This window comes from Malaclemys terrapin, chromosome 5 (genome assembly GCF_027887155.1).
Source record: "Malaclemys terrapin pileata isolate rMalTer1 chromosome 5, rMalTer1.hap1, whole genome shotgun sequence".
Lineage (NCBI taxonomy): Eukaryota > Metazoa > Chordata > Testudines > Emydidae > Malaclemys > Malaclemys terrapin.
In genome coordinates, this window is record NC_071509.1 from 70215002 (window position 1) to 70234334 (window position 19333).

The following is a 19333-nucleotide window of genomic DNA, read 5'->3' on the forward strand; positions in this document are numbered from 1 at the left end:
AATAGACCAATAAATAAACTTCGCTCCTGGTACGGGGCGTGGTAATGCAAGTTTCAGCCCGGAGCAAATTTTTATAAGTTATAAACCCCTAGAAAAATAAGCGGTTTTAATTGAAACACTGACGGATTCGGAAGTGTGCACCAGCGTACTAGAACATACTGTTCATCTCGTTGGGACCACCAAAGCACCCATGCAATTGTGATTTAGCTGCTTGATTAAGTGGCTTGATTAGGACGTCTCCCCGCCCCATTGACGAATGTATAATATTCACACCAAAGGCTGCAGCGGATCTAATTGTGTAATACATTGGGCTGCAAGCGGTTACACATCCGAGTAATTCTACTGATGTAAATGGGTCAGTCTCGGAGAGCTAAAGCATTACTCCCCGGAGTAAGGATTTGCAAGAGCAGCACCAAATATTTATCCGATTCCAGTGTCTATAGGACTGTGATAAGAAGTCAGACATAAAACATTCAATAGCAATGAAAACTCTTATTGGCAGAGCAGCTTTGCGGCTAATTTTGGCCTCTCTGTTCTCATTGATTTTTGAGTGTGCGCCAAGACAGTTAAATTGAACTTGCTAATATTTTAGTGGCTAAGTTCTACAGACTTCGGTTACTTTCATTTAAATATGCTCTTGGCTTTATTCTTGTTATCTTGAGTTCGGGCCTGATCCTGCGTTGCAGTCAATGGAAGATGTGCTTTTTGAGGCCTCCAGCATTGGAGCCTTCATATCTGGAAACCATGGTACTGCCTTTACTGTTTGGGAGGGAAAGAGGTGGGCCGTTGCAAGCCAGCTTTTGCCTTGCTATAAAATAGCACAGACACGTGTCTAACATATATAATTGCGTCGCTAGTGTACAAACATAGCGTCTCTTCTCAAAGTCCTATCCAGAAAAAAGGTTGTATGTCAAAGATGTTGAGGAAGATTGTGTATATTTCCAGTTCCTTACCTAACTGCAGATCTAGGAGCACAACCATACGGTTAAGTCAAGATAAGTGGGGAAAGAACCCCATGCAGGGGCTGATCCTGTGGGAGCGGTGGGGGCACCAGTAAGGAAGACTTTCATCAGGGTGCCCCGCCTAAATGAATGGGGAGCTGCACTGCATAGTGGCTAGCACAGATTGGCCTACAAGCATCTCCTGGCTCATCTCGGTTGCCTGTGATAAATCCGTGTGTGACTTTGCTTTAACATGACCACAAATACTATAGCAACGCGAGTGTCATTCGATACAGAGACCTCATCCCTGACAAGAGCACTGAAAATGCATCTTATTTGTCTAAAATGTGGGGAATTAAATAATGCGGCTTCTTCCCCCTCTCCCTGCCCCCGAAGTGACTCTTCCAGACATGCTACTTTTGAAATTTTCCATTAACACATTTTGGTAAAAGTGCACGTGTTTAGTTAATTCTCTTTTACCATCGCTGCGTGACTTGGTGCATTTGATTTTGCTTTGGCTGCCAGTGGCTAGCCTGTGTTTTAGTCAGAGGCACACAGAAAAATTGCTCCCCACAAATGTAGCTATTATTTGACTGATTCCCTTTCCTCTGGCATGAAAGGCCGTTTTAACCTCCTCTGGTCCGCGATCAGCGTGCGGAAGCGGGGCGCTTTTCCATGTGGATCCGGGCGGCACCACCAAGACCTGACCAGACAAGAAAGCGACAAGAACCAGGAATGAGCTTCCCAAGAATGTGAGGGCAAGACATTCTAACTGGGATGTCAACGGCTGGCGGTGACGCTGTTCCCTTTCTCGCCCGCATTTTTGGGTGTCCAGTGATTGACTTGTTCGGAACTCGAGTACTTTCATTCCCACAACCTGCCTGAACGTTTCAGCAGACTGCAGGGGAGTCAGAGCAATGTTATCTCCGAAACATAATGCTAATAAATGTGTTCATATGTTGGACATTCCCCTGGCCTGTTTTATGGGGTTTCACTGGTGGTGTTTTAATGGGCTGGGTCATTGAGACTGATGCTAGCAAGGTTATTAGGATTAAGTAACCTAATGAATCGTGTTACCATTAGCGGGCTTTGAAGGAAGGTTGTTTCCCATGCAACGTGGTTTTGTGACTCTTAACACGGACAATTATGTTTAAGTGTACCTGGATAAGGGTTGGGGGTGGAAATCGTTTCCTTTTTTTAAACTGAGTCTCTTAGGCGCAGAAAGGGGTTTACTGATGTAGCAGCTAAAGAAAGAGACAGAAGGCTGTTTATTTTTTTATCCTGTGAATGTCCAGAGTTGCTCATTGAGCCAGAAATCTTGTCCGGGTTTCCATGATATTTTAAAGAGCAAAAGTCATGTAAGCGGCTCCCTTGTGTATGTTTCAATTTGTTCGAAATAGATAGAAATGAGATTTCTCTCTGAGACGTTATTTGGTGAAATTATTTAGACAAACCAATCACAAACAAACCCACACCAAGAGGGACTGACCGATTTTTTTACTAATGGCATTTAGAAAAAAATCGAAGGCGTTATTTAAAAAAAAAAAGTTCAATTTTATTTTGAAGAACGAAACAGGTAAGCAACATTTGATTTACTTTGTAACTGCTTGCATTGCTTAATGTTTGTCTTATGCATACTAGAAACGCTTTAATATCTAACTACATTTTTTGGTACTTTAGGAAGGAGAGACCAAGGTTTCGGTTTTGTGTAATCATAAGCTCTGGCAAATCTAGTGGAAACAAAGTTTCATTATAATGCAGAAAAGATCAGAAACTAATACCTTAGCATACATTAATGAGCCTCTAGCTCTCTCCATTAGATAAAATACATCCGATTGCAGTGGGTAATGTTCAATCGCACGTTTGCCAGAAATCCACCAATTTCTTTGGCTGACTGGGAACTACATTCTTAGCTTTTCAGATGTCATCACTACCAGACAGAGAAAAACAAACAGAGGAAAAGAGCTGTACCAAAGGCGTCAGCTCTGAAACACGCAGCCATTTTATTTGGATTCTGTATTGTTGGGAAACCAATAAAGTGAAATTTATCTCCTGCAGCTCCAGCTGGACCATGATTTGCTGTATTCTCTGCACAGTGTTTGCTGCCTGCCTACTCTCTGCCACTCTGTGCAAGGCTCAGAAGCAACCAGCAGGTTGACTTGAGTGAACTCGGGCGCCATCCACTGTCTTCTTTCTACTGGGCAAACTAGACAAGGGAAACTGTTTGGCAACCGGATTTAGATTAATACCGTGGATAAATTTGCCATTAATTGCCCTCCGGAGAGGGAGTTTCAATGTAATTATAATTTATGGATTGTAATAATCACTCGAGGGTGACCATATCTGTTAATGGCTAATTAAATTAGATCATATTTGAGATATTTGTCTGGTGTTTATATTTCGGACTGTTCTCACTTTTTAAATACATGTAGTTTCACAATGCGAATCTTTTAAAGAGCATAACCGGAGAGTGGCTAGAGAGGAGGAGGAGGAAAGGTGATAAACCACTGATTTGGGTACACACATGTTTTATTTCTTTTGTTCGGATGAGAACTGATGTTTATCCATTTGTATCCATGATGATTTCGGTGTGATTTTAGGGTTTGGGGGTGATTTTTTCTCAATTGTAAGGACACATTTAAACATGGGAACGCACTACATAATATCTTCGCATCCAACCTTAAAGCGACGCTTTCAAAGCGAGGGGAAAGGCAATGAGTCGGTGACAAGGCAATCAACACGTCTGGACAAGGGCAGGACAAGCGATTCTTGACAGGGGCACAGAGGCACAGATGTAGAGGGGTAAAGGATAGGCTGGGGGGCGAGGGATTCAGCATCAGGAACCAGGGATTGTGGGGGAATGTAGCAACAAATACAACTAACTGTTCTGAACCTAGTCACTGGACTTCTTCACATTAGTGGACAAGTTGGTGTTTCCACCTGAATTACAAAGCAAAGAGCTCTTAATTACCCTGGGAGAGTCCGATCTTTTACAGCATACAGTTGGGTATCCGTGGTTTAAAGATCTCAGTGACATAACTTTATATAAACAGAATAATCACGCCCACGGAAACTTCATTTATAAGCATAAGGTTTATTACTAAACACACATAAAAACTGCCTTCCTCTCTCTCTCTCGCCATTTCTAATGACATATAACTGGCGTTGTAATGAAGATTAATATGCTGTTTCCACAAACTGATGACATATTTTTCAGATATAAAATGATATAATTGCACTAAACACCAGCCGCAAACCAAAATACACGTTTTCCGACCAAAAAAGCACATAATTATGTGGTTCAGCTGCAACCCACACTAAATGTACATCGATATAGGCTAAGGATTTTCCTTCTTAAAGAATTTATTGTCATGAGGTTTCGTCTTTACTTCACTCAGCACCGTCATTATCTGATCATCGATTTCTCTCTGACACTCAAAGCAGTTCAAGTTGAATCCGAATTTTGAATCGGGTTTTGGTGGTGTTTGCTTTTAAGAACTCAATCTAAACTAGCGATCCACTTCCACAAACGGACACGTTCTTTGTTCCAGGATCACTGGCAATAAATAGAAGTTTTTCTACTACCTCTAACGCGGCGTAAAACACAATGACCATATTTTCCACCATCCGATCCGGATTCCTCCGGGTAGGGAAGGAACTGGCTCTGGATATCTGCTTCTGCTTGGCTATTCCCAGGAGCTGCTCTGGGTCATTAGTTTCGAGCTCCAGATAGCTCTGAATCATTTTCTTTTGGATGGTGGTTTTAATTAACTTTCTGCAAGCTGGAGTTCAGGCTTCTGATATATTGAAATGAAGGAGGGAGTTAAAAGCCCGGTTTGTCTGCCACTAGCTTAATAACGTTTAGTGTGTTGTTAGTGTAAAAAAAATCAGGACCCGTATTAATACTGAACCCCTGGAAAAATAGGAGTCCTTTGTCTACCCCACCCCCTTTCTCCGGACATGTGCACTGTCTCTTCTAACTGTGCATTTCACAAAGTTGTTTCCGGGATGTTAATGTTAGAATTCCCGATCCCGAAAATGATCACACCTGCAGCTTTAGCTAGCTCCCGGTCAGGGGAAAACCCTGCTCATTTGCGGGAGTCATTTATAAGGGCACAAACCAGCTCAGATTTCGTTTCCCCTAGTCTCACTCCCGATATAAAATCATGGCGTATAAATTAGCCCTTTCCTGGCCAGTATTGCACCTATCCCCTGCAGCTGCTGCTGGCACAGAGGTGCTGACTGCACGCGGGATGTCGCATAGCTGACCCAGATCTGCCTCTTAACGCCAAATTATATTGGTACCATAATATTGGCATTCTTGCACTTACCAGGGCCTTCAACTGCACCTTTCCCTCTGGAGAACGTAGGCGGGGAAGGAACAAGGTGTCTGTCTGCAAATGGGAAGGGGTGCTTCAACCTGCCTGTCTTGGAAAATCTCCACTTTCCCATATTATGTCAAATTCATATTACTCTTCACACCCTGTTAAGAATTCACGCCTTGGAAACTGCTAAATGCTTCCAGCCACACAGGTACCTCCCTCCAGTGAGTCAGCCAGCCCAGCACCTCTTTCACTCCTGATTAATTAGAACCGTTCGGTGGAGGTTTGGATTTTAGCACATTAGCTGTGTTTAGAACTGAACAAGGAATCGCTCTACCAATTCCTCAGATTCTTCCTGCTTCGGTTCACACATCAGGCCTACTTCTGTCCCTGCTCGTGGGTACATCCTTTTCGGGGAAAGTTTGGGACCGCTTTCAGAGCTGCACCAGTTTAATAGTTCGGATGCCAGCCATTTGGCGTTAAGAGGCAGATCTGGGTCAGCTATGCGACATCCCGCGTGCAGTCAGCACCTCTGTGCCAGCAGCAGCTGCAGGGGATAGTCGTGGGCGGAGGGGGAGGACAGAGACCGATCAAAGGAGATTTGGAGGCAACAAACAGTAAATGGAGTTGCAGAGCTGCATTGAAACTAACACACCTTGTATTTTATAGGTTTGGTCTAGGATTTTACTTCATCCTTGAGCGTGAAGCACTGGAAAAGGAACTGGGGTGTGGCCTGATGCTGTTGCAATGAAATCAAGAGCAGCTTTGCCATTAACTTAAATGAAACAGAACAGAGCCCTAGATTTTCCATGTACCTGTTTAGCCTGTGAGGTTTTGCAGAGGTCACATCTTCGCGTGTATTTTCAACCTTGTTGGTTTAGCATTATTGCCTTGAAAGGAAAACAGTCATTTTCGACACCAACTCTTGCATCTGGATAGAAAACAAGTCAGAATACTTTTGGTATTCTGGTGAGATTAATATGAAGCTAACTGATAATGGCACTTTCACTGAAAGGTTAGTGCAAAAGAATATTAATTTCTCAATATAATACTGTATCACCTTCGTTATTAATGTGAAATCTTGCCCAGTAGAGGATACTCGATGCTCTGCTGCACTTGCACACACTGCTCATTCAGATCGTGTGTTAAACTGAAACAAGACATTTCATTCTGTAGCAAAATCTCCCGCCCTCTCATCGGACAGTTTTAAAACAAAAAAACTAAAGAACTTTGGCCCTCAGTTACACCAAGTGCAATCATATGGTTCCTGTCCTGCGTTACGAGTGGTTAGCAAGGCGTTTGACTGAAGGCAGATTGTAAAAATATTATAATCTTTGAGAAGGAAGGTTTTTTCTCACCTGTTTGTTTAGGGGGAGGTGAGATGGGTGGAAGGGGCGGTTTTGCAGTCCTCACAATTAGAAGTTCAGAATACAGATGCGTGACGTACAATTGTCCACCATATTTCTGGACCCAAAAGCTTCAGGTAAATAGACGTACTTAAAACTCGGGCTGTTGTTTCCAACCTGAAATAAAACATTGGATTTTCATCTCGTGGTTCTAAGCAAGTGCCCCGACAAATTGCGGGTTTTAAAAGCCTTATTTTCAGTCTGGCACTAGCATTATGCACAAGGCCCAGATAATGGCCCATTCGAGCCTATCCTGGGGCAGATCCTCAGTTGGTGTAACTGGTCATAGCTCCATTGATTTCTGCCTTCCCTCCCTTCATCATCCACACAATACCCATCCACCACCATCACCACCCCCTACATACACACACATACACAAACACTTCCTTGGGGTCACAGTCCTCCACCCATTATCGCTTGAGTGATCTCCAGCTCTGGTCAAAACCCGTCAGTTTGTTAGACGATTAAAAAACAGAACAAACAATGCTCTAAATTTGACTTTATTTGATTTCTTAAAATTACCAGAAGTGTTCAGCCTCCTTTATGTAACGTTTGTGCGCGTTGGGGAAATCCTAAAATTGGCCGTCCTGTCAATAATCACTAGAAACATGATGAGATGCACGTTTCTGGTTGATTAGCTATTTTACAATTAATTAATACTTCGATATTATATGGATTTATTCATAACGGGGCAAGTGCGTGTGTGCGTGAGAAAGAGAATTTTTGGTTATTGTTTTAAGGTTTCAGTTTAATAAATATGACTAAGAGAATAGTACACTTCAAGACTTTTCACCGCCATTTCAAAGCATAATTTTGTCAGTATTGATACTATACAATTTTAAAGGAGTTTGAAATATTTGTAAGCTATACATGCATTGTGCATTTTCGACATTTGGTTTCAATTTTTCCTATTTCACGCAGGAGTACACCAAAGTCCTGATCTTGCATTTCTTCACAATGAGGACAACTTTTGGGTGCACAGAAAATGCAGGATCTGGCAAGCCCCTAAATAACTGGTTACAGGTCATTTTTTAGGATGCTAACGTCTTTAGGAGCATGCCACAATTGCATAGTTTGCCTAATTTCACAGCGAAGATTTACACACACACAAGAAAGGTTTCAGAGTAGCAGCCGTGTTAGTCTGTATCCGCAAAAAGAACAGGAGTACTTGTGGCACCTTAGAGACTAACAAATTTATTTGAGCATAAGCTTTCGTGGGCTAAAACCTACTTAATACATGGACCATGACAACGGTAATAGTGGTTGTTCTGTTAACTGTACATCGCACTTGCATATTACAGGTATCATCTGGCATCCCAAACCTGGCATTAACCAAGCTAAACTAACTCTCATCTGAACTGCAGCCCTGCTACAAAATATCTTACTCCGACATGCTAGCGATTACATTTTTATTGTTGTTATAGTGCTGAAAAAAAGCAGTGTCTAGATGAGAAAATAAAAATATGCCCACTCCTGTACAATTTCCTCTTTTTAAAGTGCCATGGTTACTACAACAAAACAATACAAAACCAAATAGAAAACGGGACCCCCTCTCCCAAGCCCCAAACAATCAGATTATGTATCAAGTCCCACTCCAAACCTTCCATTAGCTGACCGGAGGATTTCATGAATAGGGCCATATAATTTCTACCCATCACTTTAGTATGTGAAAGCCTCGCAATCTTAGATGTAGTTGTCCTCATAATACCCCTGTGAGGTAGGAAAATGCTACTATCCTCATTTTATAGACAGGGAACTGAGGTACAAAGAGGCTAAGTGACTGTCCCGGGGTCACACAAGAAGAACTGTAACAGCCTCTCAGTAACAGCTGGAAAAAAAGTTGTTCATATTTAACATGAACTCACCATTACTAAGGACTGGCTGGAGTTGGAAAAAACCTTCGTTTTGGGCATAATCCAAAGCCAATAGGAGTCTTTCCATTGACTTCAGTGAGCTTTGGATCAGGGTCTAATGGCACTGTTAGGTTCTCCTTAAAGACGTAAAACAAAATAGAGTAATTGTTAAAGCATAAATAAAAGGGGAGTTTCAGCCTAGACCCTGCGGCCCTTAGTCAGGCAAACGTTCCCCTGAAACCTCCGGGAAATTATGTTTGTTTTACTCCAGCAATTTGGACTAATCGCCAAAGTAAACCCAGCAGGATTTGGCCCGGAAGGAGGTTTGCCTCATTAAGGAGTGCAGGATGAGACGATGGGCAATATAACTAGTATTCCTGTTCCCAGAGATAACATTTCACAGCTCAGTGAAATAGACCCTACTTTTTTATTTTCAACCATCGAACCGCATTTTATTTACACTTCACAACTCCATATATTTCCCCTCACCCCCCCCCCATTATTGGTTTAATATGATATTTGCCCTCTGTGAAATCAAACTTAATTCCTCAGATCAGCCTAGTGACATGCAACGGGTGTCTAATTGGACGGCACTTATTATACACCGAATAATTCTGCATTTCTAATTATTTCGTTATTCTTCCATGAAAACCTGCGTAGTGACCAATAATGCACTGCTTTTCAAAGTGCTACTGTAACCGCCCGTGTTCCATCCACAGAGATATCTGTATCAATTGGCTAGGTACCATTATTTTTCTCCACTAAGTGAAATCTTACCTCTTTCATTTCTTCAAAGGTCAAGTCCTAATTATGGAGGATCACTTTTCAAATGAAATGTCTCGCTTTGCTTCAGGCCTAAACCAGAGACCGTGGAAGGACAGATATAAAGTGTACACTCTCAAAAGCTTATCAAGTCTTTACTGCATGGCATCCTATATTTAAAAATGAACTCCAGTTCATAGCAGTTTTGTAGAGTTTATTTATCTGTAGAGTTCTAAGCATATTTACATCAGACATGAAGACCGTCACAAAAGCTGAATTCCTCCCATCTGATGCCGAATACTTTTTAAAAAAAGTGAAATAAGATATGGATTAAAAAGAAACACAGCAAAGATGAAGTTGTCAAATGTATTATTTTTACAGTGAATTTTACAGATTATTATTTAAAGTATCAAATACTTTGGCAACTGTTAGAATCGTAAAAAAAGAAACCCCCTCGGAATCTGAGAACTAAAGAGCGGTAATATAATTTTCTGGGATAAGTACATGAATCATAGGAACTGACTAATCTGCAGATGTTCAGTAAGTATCCAAAATGCTCCAATATGTATTCCAAATGTGACGGCGATCAATGCGCCCACCAGTCAATGTGTATTTTTATTTTTTGGCTTCTTTTGATACACATTGTAACTTTGGACTTCCAGAAGCTACACACTTTTATGGAGAAGCGAATTTCCGCCATTGTCTTTACTACAAAACAAGAATCAGAGGCACATGACCTTTGCCATTCTTAGCTCTTTCCTGAATTATTACTATATTCGACTCTTTTCCTTTGAATTGTTTTGTAATCAGTAAATTGGAATTAACCATTTCCTTATTCTAATTAGTTATATTGCGTGTGACTTTTTAATACCTGTGAGATTTATAGGGTATAAAGTGTGCGCACACTGACGACATCTTGTGATCAGAGAGGCTACTTTTTGTACTAGAAAGTAAACAAAATAAGCACTTAAAATACATAGGTTTTTCCAGCCTTGTTCCTTGATTGTGAGCTGGTGGGCTTGGTCTTCATCGTGCTGCCTGAATCCAAGCAGCCGTACACATTTTTTGTAATTAGGAAAGGATGCCTCAAGGACTGTTGTTTTGGGAGCCTCGGGAGTCTGCGACAAAGCAAATCTCTGGGCTGAATATTGCTCCAAACCAATATGGTAAAAAGAGTTAAAAATGGAGCTCACAGCCGCCAAAATTCTACGCATCTCTTTGAAACAGATCAAATAATTACATTTGCAAGCCAAATGTTTCTTCAACTTCATGGGGTGCTTAGGAGAGAGAAGAGAAAATTAAACTCCAGCTTCAGGTCAGGGGCTACTGTGCAGGCCTTTTCCCACTCTCATTGAAAGCAGAAATCCCATGGACTTCAATGGGAGGATCGGGCCCTACATACGTGCTGGCGCATCCTTAGGTGGATTTTAAATGCCTACATGACATTAGGAAGTGGGACCAACATGACCATAGCAACACTTCAGACATTAGTAAGTAAGTATATTCATAAATCACATTTTCCCGGGGAGTAGTGCCTAGCTGAGGTTCTGCACTTTTTTAAGGTGTATTTTTATTCAGGAATTTAATGGTCGCTTTACAGAACTTTATCGAATACATGAAATGCTTTCAAGTATCAGAGGGGTAGCCGTGTTAGTCTGAATCTGTAAAAAGCAACAGAGGGTCCTGTGGCACCTTTGAGACTAACAGAAGTACTGGGAGCATAAGCTTTCGTGGGTAAGAACCTCACTTCTTCAGATGCAAGACAAGATGCAAGACATCTGAAGAAGTGAGGTTCTTACCCACGAAAGCTTATGCTCCCAATACTTCTGTTAGTCTCAAAGGTGCCACAGGACCCTCTGTTGCTTTTTATGAAATGCTTTCGACAGGTTTCCCAAAAACTCTTCATACATTTGGGCCGGATCCAAAGAACGCTGAAGTCACCTAGAAGACTGCAACAGGCTTTGGATCAAGCCCCTTATTCACAGGATTCTGAACACAAATGGGGTTTAATTCTGCAAACCATATATTGCTTGAAGCGGTCAGGATTTCCAAACAAGGTAGTTTAAACTCCTATTGCATTGGAAGGAGGCTGTGTAATGTTAAAACCCCAATTTAATAAAATACACAGTTTATGAGGCAGGATTATTCACTCAAAACTCCCAGTGAAGTCCGCGGGACTTTCACATGTGTGCTGAATACAGGATTGAGGGTTATTTGTTAGTGAGACAATGGGAGTTTTGCTATTGATTTGGTAGAGGGATAAATGGGCCCTATTTCTTTTCTCACACTGGTATGAGGACCCGCTCCTGACGTTTTTATTCAGGCAAGAATCATGTAGAAGTCTGCGTGATGTTTGCTTGAGTAGGCACTGCAGGAAATGGCCCAAAGTTATTATAAATAGCAACATTTCAGTAGAGGGATGAGTGGGGAACAAACATTTTTGTAACAGGCAAATGGATTGTGTAATTAGATGGTTTCCTGTGCAGTGCATTACACATGAAAATGGTGATGAATATAACTTTTTACTCTGGATTTTTTTTGAAAGCGTTCCATTGCCACTAATAGCTAGATGTCATTTAAAATTATAGTTTGCAAAATTCACAAGAATGTGCTACAAAGTAGTTGTTTTCAACACTCTTTTAAATAAGAGCAAATAGACTATTTACGCCAACGTCTTCATTCACTAGCTTCTTCTGCCTACATTGCGCTCACGAATCCAAGCTGAGGAGTGAAAAAAGTCATATGTCTATTTTAACAATCTCCCAAAAGATCACAGTGTAAATTTACTAGATCGTCTGTTCCAATCCTGAATTGGACACATAATAAAAAGAAACTTTTTCCCCTGTAGATTTCTTACATGAAAAGCCAACTACAGCCGCAAAGCAAAGCAGACAGGGCCGTTTCGAGCCGAAGGTGGAAATCCCAATGAGTTTGTGGTTACAGGCTGTGGGGCGCGTTCCCAATAGTGAGTGGAAGGTTTTTAAAGAGGCCTTTCAGTGTAGAGATGGAGGCTGTATTTCCTATCTAGTAAACAGCTTAGGATTTAGCCCGAGAAAATTTCGCAAATATTTCAGCTACATGCCCTTTGGGAAAACACTTGGATCCCCTTGGCAGCACCAACTCTTGAACCAGATCTTCTCAGCTACATCCCGACTAGAGTCAATAAAGTAAAATCCCCTGAGCAGCCTGGAAAGCAGTGAGTCCAGGTATTAATATTTCAGTCCCAACCTCACCACCTTTCAATTAAAGAGGAAACAGCTGCGTTAGAAGCGCGTTCCCATGCTCCTTGCTTCATTCTGTCATAATACTCCCCTGGATCGCGAGAAAGCTGAGGAGGGGCTCGTAATGAGGAAGGAGTCTCAGGCCCAGCTGATACTGCCAGTGCGCAGAGCGGTGGGACAACTGGCGCGACGCTCTTGGCTCTCCTCGTCCTTTTTATCGTTTCGGGTGGTTAAGCTCCTCTCGATCCTGCTCTTATTGTAGTCGACGGGAGTTTAGCAATGGATTTCATTGGGAACTGGATCCGGCCCAGTGACTTTACGTTCAGAAAAACATCAAAGAGTGAGTGATAGGCAATGTGGAACACACATGGGAAGCTCAAAAGCCTTTTCTACCAAAACGTGTTTCGCAGTGTTTTTCTGTTCTTCTCTCTCCACCCTTCGCCCCCCCCACTTTACAATGGGAAGGGAGAGGGCTCCAGATACAATGATACGGTAGCGGGGCTGTTCACAGACAAGAGACAGAGAGAAAACCCTTCAGCAAAAGCATTTGCATTAACTGAGCAGGGGAATGTGGGGAGGAAGTGCCAGTTTCCCTTTTCCCTCTCCGGGACGTACATACCAACAGTGAAACCCAGTGAACGGAGAGGACAGATTATCAACCGGTAATAATCATCAAACATGGTGACTTATTACCTTGTTGGATCCCTTTGGATATAACCAGTCTCCACCTTGACCCAGTACTAGTCCCCACCCAGCAGTCAGCAACACCAGCCAGTCCTCAAGCTAGCATCGGCCCCCAAATCCTGCACCCTCAACCAGCCTGACACCCAACACCAGCACGCGGACCAGCAGCCAGCACTCCATGCCCTGATACCCCACCAGCTCCTGATGGAACCTGATAGCCCCATACCCAGCTCTAGCAACCCCAGGAGACCTAAACCTACCCCACCTATCTATCCCACAGCAACAGTCCCGCCAGCACCCCCACTCAGCACCAATATATGACCCACAGTTACTTGTCATGACCCACAACCTATTGCAGGATTAGGATGGGCCCCGGTGAAAAACTGCAGGGGGCTTTTGGGATTCCACGTGGAACAAGAACCCCCAGTTTGAATGGTCAAAAATAAAATTACTTCAGAAATTCCTCTTATAGAAACATAAAGATTAAAGTTGCATTTCAGTATGGAACTAGGGATCCGTATTGACATAATAAAAGCACCAGTATTTCAACTAGCATTTGTTATATTGACCCTATAGATCATATTAAGTGTATTGGAAGGGAAAGCTAGTGTATTTGTTTTGCTGTAAGTCTGAGATATGGTAGTTGGAATAGATCACTAGAAACCCAATTGTCTTTGATCTGAGGCCCCAGTACTCCAAACACCTCCTCCACATATGCTTTCACTTCCAGCAGTGAATGTCTCTCTGAAGTCATTGAGATTGTTCACCTGCTTAAAGATAAGCACCTGTGTAAGTGTTTGCATCATAGGACGCCTTTGAGACTATAGCTATATTCCTTGATATAATCTAAAAGAAAGGCAGAACCTGCACTCCTTTATATACCACTGAAGCAAATAGGAGTTTGACTTGACTAAGGAATGGCAAATGGGGCCCAGAAGCCTTAACTAAAAGCAATTTGAATAAAATCTTCCCTCTGTATATGATACATAGCCTGTCAAATATATTTAAGTAAATATTATAAAAGTCTGGGATTGGTGCTGAAAATGCAAATCTCATCTCTTTAGCAGTTTCCTCGAATATCTACAGCTACTCAATATAGGAGGTCTTAGGAGATAAATGAAAGGAAGGGAAGAAACTTAGAATTATGGTCAATTCATTTAATGTCCAGAATATTAACCTGCCCTCTGTAAAATTAACCACACAATATGTAATCATTCATAATGAACAGAATTGTCTTGACTTTTAAAAGACTTTTCTCATTAAAAAAATCCTTGTAAAAATGTTATTGATCTTAATATGCAGAAAAAAATCATAGCCAGCAACTCTTTAATAGTCTATGTCATTTTTTATTAAACATTTAGAGATTTTCAGAACAGGATTCAGTGATTTTATAGTGGATTGATGAGGTTTGGCAGGATATTAAAATGTTTAAAGTTATAGCTTTGAAGAGGTTTCTTTATGTTTCTGCATTAATAGAAACATCATTTACAAGGGAAAATATTTTCTTCTGTTTCACTAAAATCTTCCACAAGGGCCTCATCCTATTTCCTCCACTTGAGCCAATGGGAGTTTTGCCATTGACTTCAAAGAGAACAGAAGGGAGCCCCAATTTTGGAAGAAATGGCCAGCAAAAATTGGGCCTCTTCCTCACAGAGTAGTATCATTGAAGCTAGCACTATATTGCACTTACTGCAGTTTCAGTAAGTGTTCCAGGCCCGTGATACTCAATTTTAGCCAAAACAGTTTTAGAGTATGTGCCAACCAACTTGGCATTTCACCTTTGGGGCAATATATTTGTAGCAATTTTAAATATTTGTTTAAAATCTTTATTCTAATCTCTGCACTATCCAAAAACTAGAAGTCAGATTTACCAGCAAGCTTATGTTTCTGCATGATAAACAGGGAGCCCCCTGAAGTTATCAGCTAATAGCTTAATGGACACCCAGGCCTCATAAAAAGGACTGAGAGAAACCTGAGTGAGGTGGAACCACAAGCAGGCAGGAGAATGAAAAGAGCTGTATAAATGCTAAGTAGTATCATAATCTCCAATATTATCCCCAGTTGTTTAGATATTCTATAGTAAGGAGTTAATGCTGACACAGCAGAACACTGTTCTTACGCTTTGTTGCTCTGGCTTTTCTGGCAATGTCATTATCAGACTCCCTAGCATTTCCTTCAATTTTTGGGTGTCTGATCTATTTAATGCAGTTTATCTTGTGTCCTTCACCCTGAGAAGTGGAGTTTTTTTGTGGAATGGTTTTTAGTCTGCTTTGATACAGGATTTAGGATTATCATTTTGAAACATGTACACTCATCCATAAATTTCCCAGGCCCTATAACCAGAGATTCCTAAATTAACCTACTACAGTATGACCCCATCTACCATGTGCTCTGCATGTCCTGTATGGTACTAAATTATTTTTGCTTCCAGTGAAATTATTGGGCCTGATTCTCTTCTCAGTTATGCTGGTATAAAGCAGAAGTGACTCCAGCAAAGTCAACACTGTTACACTAACATAATTAGTGAAAGTAAGAAATGAACCAGGCTCATGAACTCCATCCCTTGTAGGAGTGGATCCATATTGAGCACATTTAGATTGGGGGATTTAGCCATGTGTTAATAGAAGGCAGGAAGAAGGAAAATGAGGAAAACATACCAGATAGCATAAGAAATGGTGCCCAGGGGATTACAATTGTATACTAAGGAGTACATATCCATATATTAGTAATAGTTATAAGGTAACGAGTTTATCTGATGTAGCCTGAGTGTATTATACACTGGAGGAATAGGGTTGGTTCTTCCTGTATTGCATTTCTGTAGAGAAGAATTTATTTGAGGCTGTATCTAATAGGTAGGGCCCTATCAAATTCAGGGTCCATTTTGGTCAATTTCACGGTCATAGGATTTTAAAAATCATAAATTTCATGATTTCAGATATTTGAATTGGAAATTTCATGATGTTGTAACTAGTAGATGTCCTGACTGAAAAGGGTGTTGTGGGGGGTTACAAGGTTATTGTAGGGGTGTCACAGTATTGCCACCCTTACTTCTGCACTGCTGCTGCTGGCAGTGCTGTCTTCAGAGCCGGGCAGCCAGAGAGAAGTGACTGCTGGCTGGGAGCCCAGCTCTGAAGGCAGTGCTGCCACCATGGTATGGTATTGCCACCTTTACTTCTGTGCTGTTGCCTTCAGAGCTGGGCGGTTGGCCAGCAGCTGCTGCTTTCCGACCACCCAACTCTGAAGGCAGTGCAGAAGTAAGGTTGGCAATACCATGACCCTCTTACAATAAGCTTGCAACTCCCACACAACCGCTTTTTGGGTCGGGACCCCCAGTTTGTGAAACACTGTTTTCCCCCTTGAAATCTGTATAGTATAGTATAGGGTAAAAATACATAAAAGACCAGATTTCACAATCCGGGGTGCATTTTTCACAGCCATGAATTTGGTAGGGCCCTACTAATAGGAGAGTCTGATGGCCCTAATCACCTCTTGCACCCTATATTAGAACTTAAAATACAAGCTAGCACAAGCTCCCAACTACCAGTTTAACGACAAAGATCACAACCAAGTTTTCTTGGGTTGTACAATTTCAAGTATCAGCTTATTTGTTTTACATTTAAAAACTGTTTTTTTTTTCCATAAGTACAGAATGCCAGCAGGAAAAGAACACAATATAAGCATGATATCCTGTGATCAGATTAATCCATGTGCAGAATAAACTCTTAGATGATGAGATCTTTTAATATCCTTTTCCGTATTGGACTTTTTGTTTGGATGCGGTTTTCCTGATGTGTTCTAGTAACATGTTTAGTTAATTTATACCGTGTGTGTGGGTATGGTTAGACAGTTATAGATATAAAAGTTATATCTACAGACTCACATCCATCCATTCACTCATGCATAGTGTCTGTCTGCCAGTCCTAATTAAGTAAGTGTGAAATCTCCCACAGCAGAATTGGGCAGTGAAGTAGGTTTGAAAGAATGCTCTAGATCCTGTTGACTTTACAAATGGAGATAGCAACTTCAGTCACTGATGAGGGACTATAGGATCCAAAGAGTGAATTTCAAGTTTAAAGTCACTTTTACAACAACAGCAATAACAGCAGTTCCAGCCTATTTCAACTAAATGTCTTCTCTTTTTTCCAAAAAGGATAGTTATTACCATCTAAATGACTGTCAAACAAGGGGGTGGAGGAAAGGAGGCTCCTTTTAAATACTCTGTCCAGCTAATGGTAAAGGGAGGAAGGAATGTTGTTAAAATAAAAACCTTACTTAATACTTTACATTCCAACCAACTGGTCCTACTTTTTGGTATCTTTAATAAAAAGATTTTTAATGGTGTATTTGCCATGGTACTAAGCAGGCTGAGGTCTCTGTATGCCAAGCCCCACACTTTGTTTAAAATTGTTTAATGTTGGACAGTGACTGGGTTATGTTAACCTTTAGCTTACATAATGCATCTAAATTAATACAACAGGAATCACAAATTCAAGGCAGTGATAGCAAAGCCCACAGATCTGATGAAGATGCCAACAAGAAGGGTGAAGGTAGGAACAGCTCAGGGAAGTGGTGGAAGGAACAGTTCTTAGCCTCCTAAAAAAGGCTCTCTGAGCTGGAACCCAAAGGAGAGGGCAGGCCTGGGCTCCTCTATCTCTCCTGCAGACCAAGAGGGAAAGCACAGGCATCAAGAGTAAAAGAGGCCAAGAACTCTGACTTCGAGACAGAGACTGAGGGAGAGCTTACAAGCCATTAGATTTTTGGCTTGTTCTTTGGACTTTTTGGTTTCCCCTGGAAGGGGACTGGACTGAGATGTGACCTGGTCAGAGAGGTAGGCCACGGAAGCAGCAGACTGTTGTGGAACCAGGATGGATAAAAGGGGTGCTGGAATGCAGAAACCCTGGAATACCACATCCCAACATGAGGAGGCACTCTGGAGGTAAGAGGCAAAGGACAACAGGTGGCCAGGATTCCATACCCATAATGAGATGCATTTACTGCAGGGGATATGAGCAGGTAAAGAAGTACCCTCAAAGCATTGCAAGGAATGTGGCAAGCTGAACGATTTAGCAGTGTATGCAAGAGCAGAGGAAGGTCCTAGAAAGATTGTCAGACCTTTACAAGAAGGGGATGGCATATCAGACAGTGGTGATGATATTATGACTCTCTCCTTGAGTCCAAGAACATATCAGGTTCAGGCTGTCAGAACTGGAAAACAAGAAGGGACAATGCCAACCTCTGTGTCTGCAACAATGTTAACAAAATGGTCAGTGCAATTTCAGTTTGATAGCAGGGCCTCTTGCACTCTGAATAGGGAAGTGTTATTTACCCCTTCACATAACGCAAGAACTAGGCATTACATAATGAAATTAATGGGCAGCAGGTTTAAAACAAAAGGAAGTACTTCTTCTCACAATACGGAGTCAACCTGTGGAACTTATTGCCAGGAAATGTTGTGAAGGCCAAAAGTATAACTGGGTTTAAAAAAACATTAGATATATTCATGGAGCATACTTCAATCAATGGCTATTAGCCAAGATGGTCAGGGATGGAACCCTGTGGTCTGGGTGTCCCTAAGACTTTGACTGGCAGGAGCTGGGACTTGATGACAGGAGATGGATCATTTGAAATCGCCCTGTTCTGTTCATTGCCTTGGAAGCATCTAGCCACCGTCAGAGACAGGATACAACCCTAGATGGATCATTGGTCTGACCCAGTATGGCTGCTTTTATGTGATTCCACAGGGTGAATTGGATTCAAACCCACCCTAAGAGTTCAGGTGCAATTTAACAGTGGGACTATCGGAAAATGCGGGAGCAAATTTCTTTACCTTCAAGTAAAAGGAGTAGGGCTGTCAATTAATCACAGTTAACTCACGTGATTTACTCAAAAAAATTAACTGCGATTAAAAAAATTAATCACGATTAATCGCACTGTTAAACAATAGAATACCAATTTAATATTTATTATTACATACTTTTGGATCTTTTTCTACATTTTCAAATATATTGATTTCTATTACAACACATAATACAAGGTGTACAGTGCTCACTTTATATTACTTTTGATTACAAATATTTGCACTGTAAAAATGATAAAATAAATAGTATTTTTCAATTCACTTCATACAAGTACTGTAGTGCAATC

At 41.4% G+C, this 19333-nt stretch overlaps 1 long non-coding RNA gene across 2 annotated transcripts in view; it reads left to right on the top strand.

Annotated features, from left to right (window-relative positions):
- The window catches only part of LOC128837643 (uncharacterized), a 40329-nt gene that overhangs the window by 8634 nt on the left and 12362 nt on the right, over window positions 1-19333 (top strand). Inside the window, exon 2 of one of the 2 annotated variants that reach the window (XR_008445006.1) lies at window positions 3000-3318. The exons of the other annotated variant lie outside the window; for it this stretch is intronic. This is a non-coding gene — a long non-coding RNA (uncharacterized LOC128837643). Of the gene's footprint in view, window positions 1-2999; window positions 3319-19333 lie in introns of those variants that run through there. 2 annotated transcript variants of the gene reach the window in all.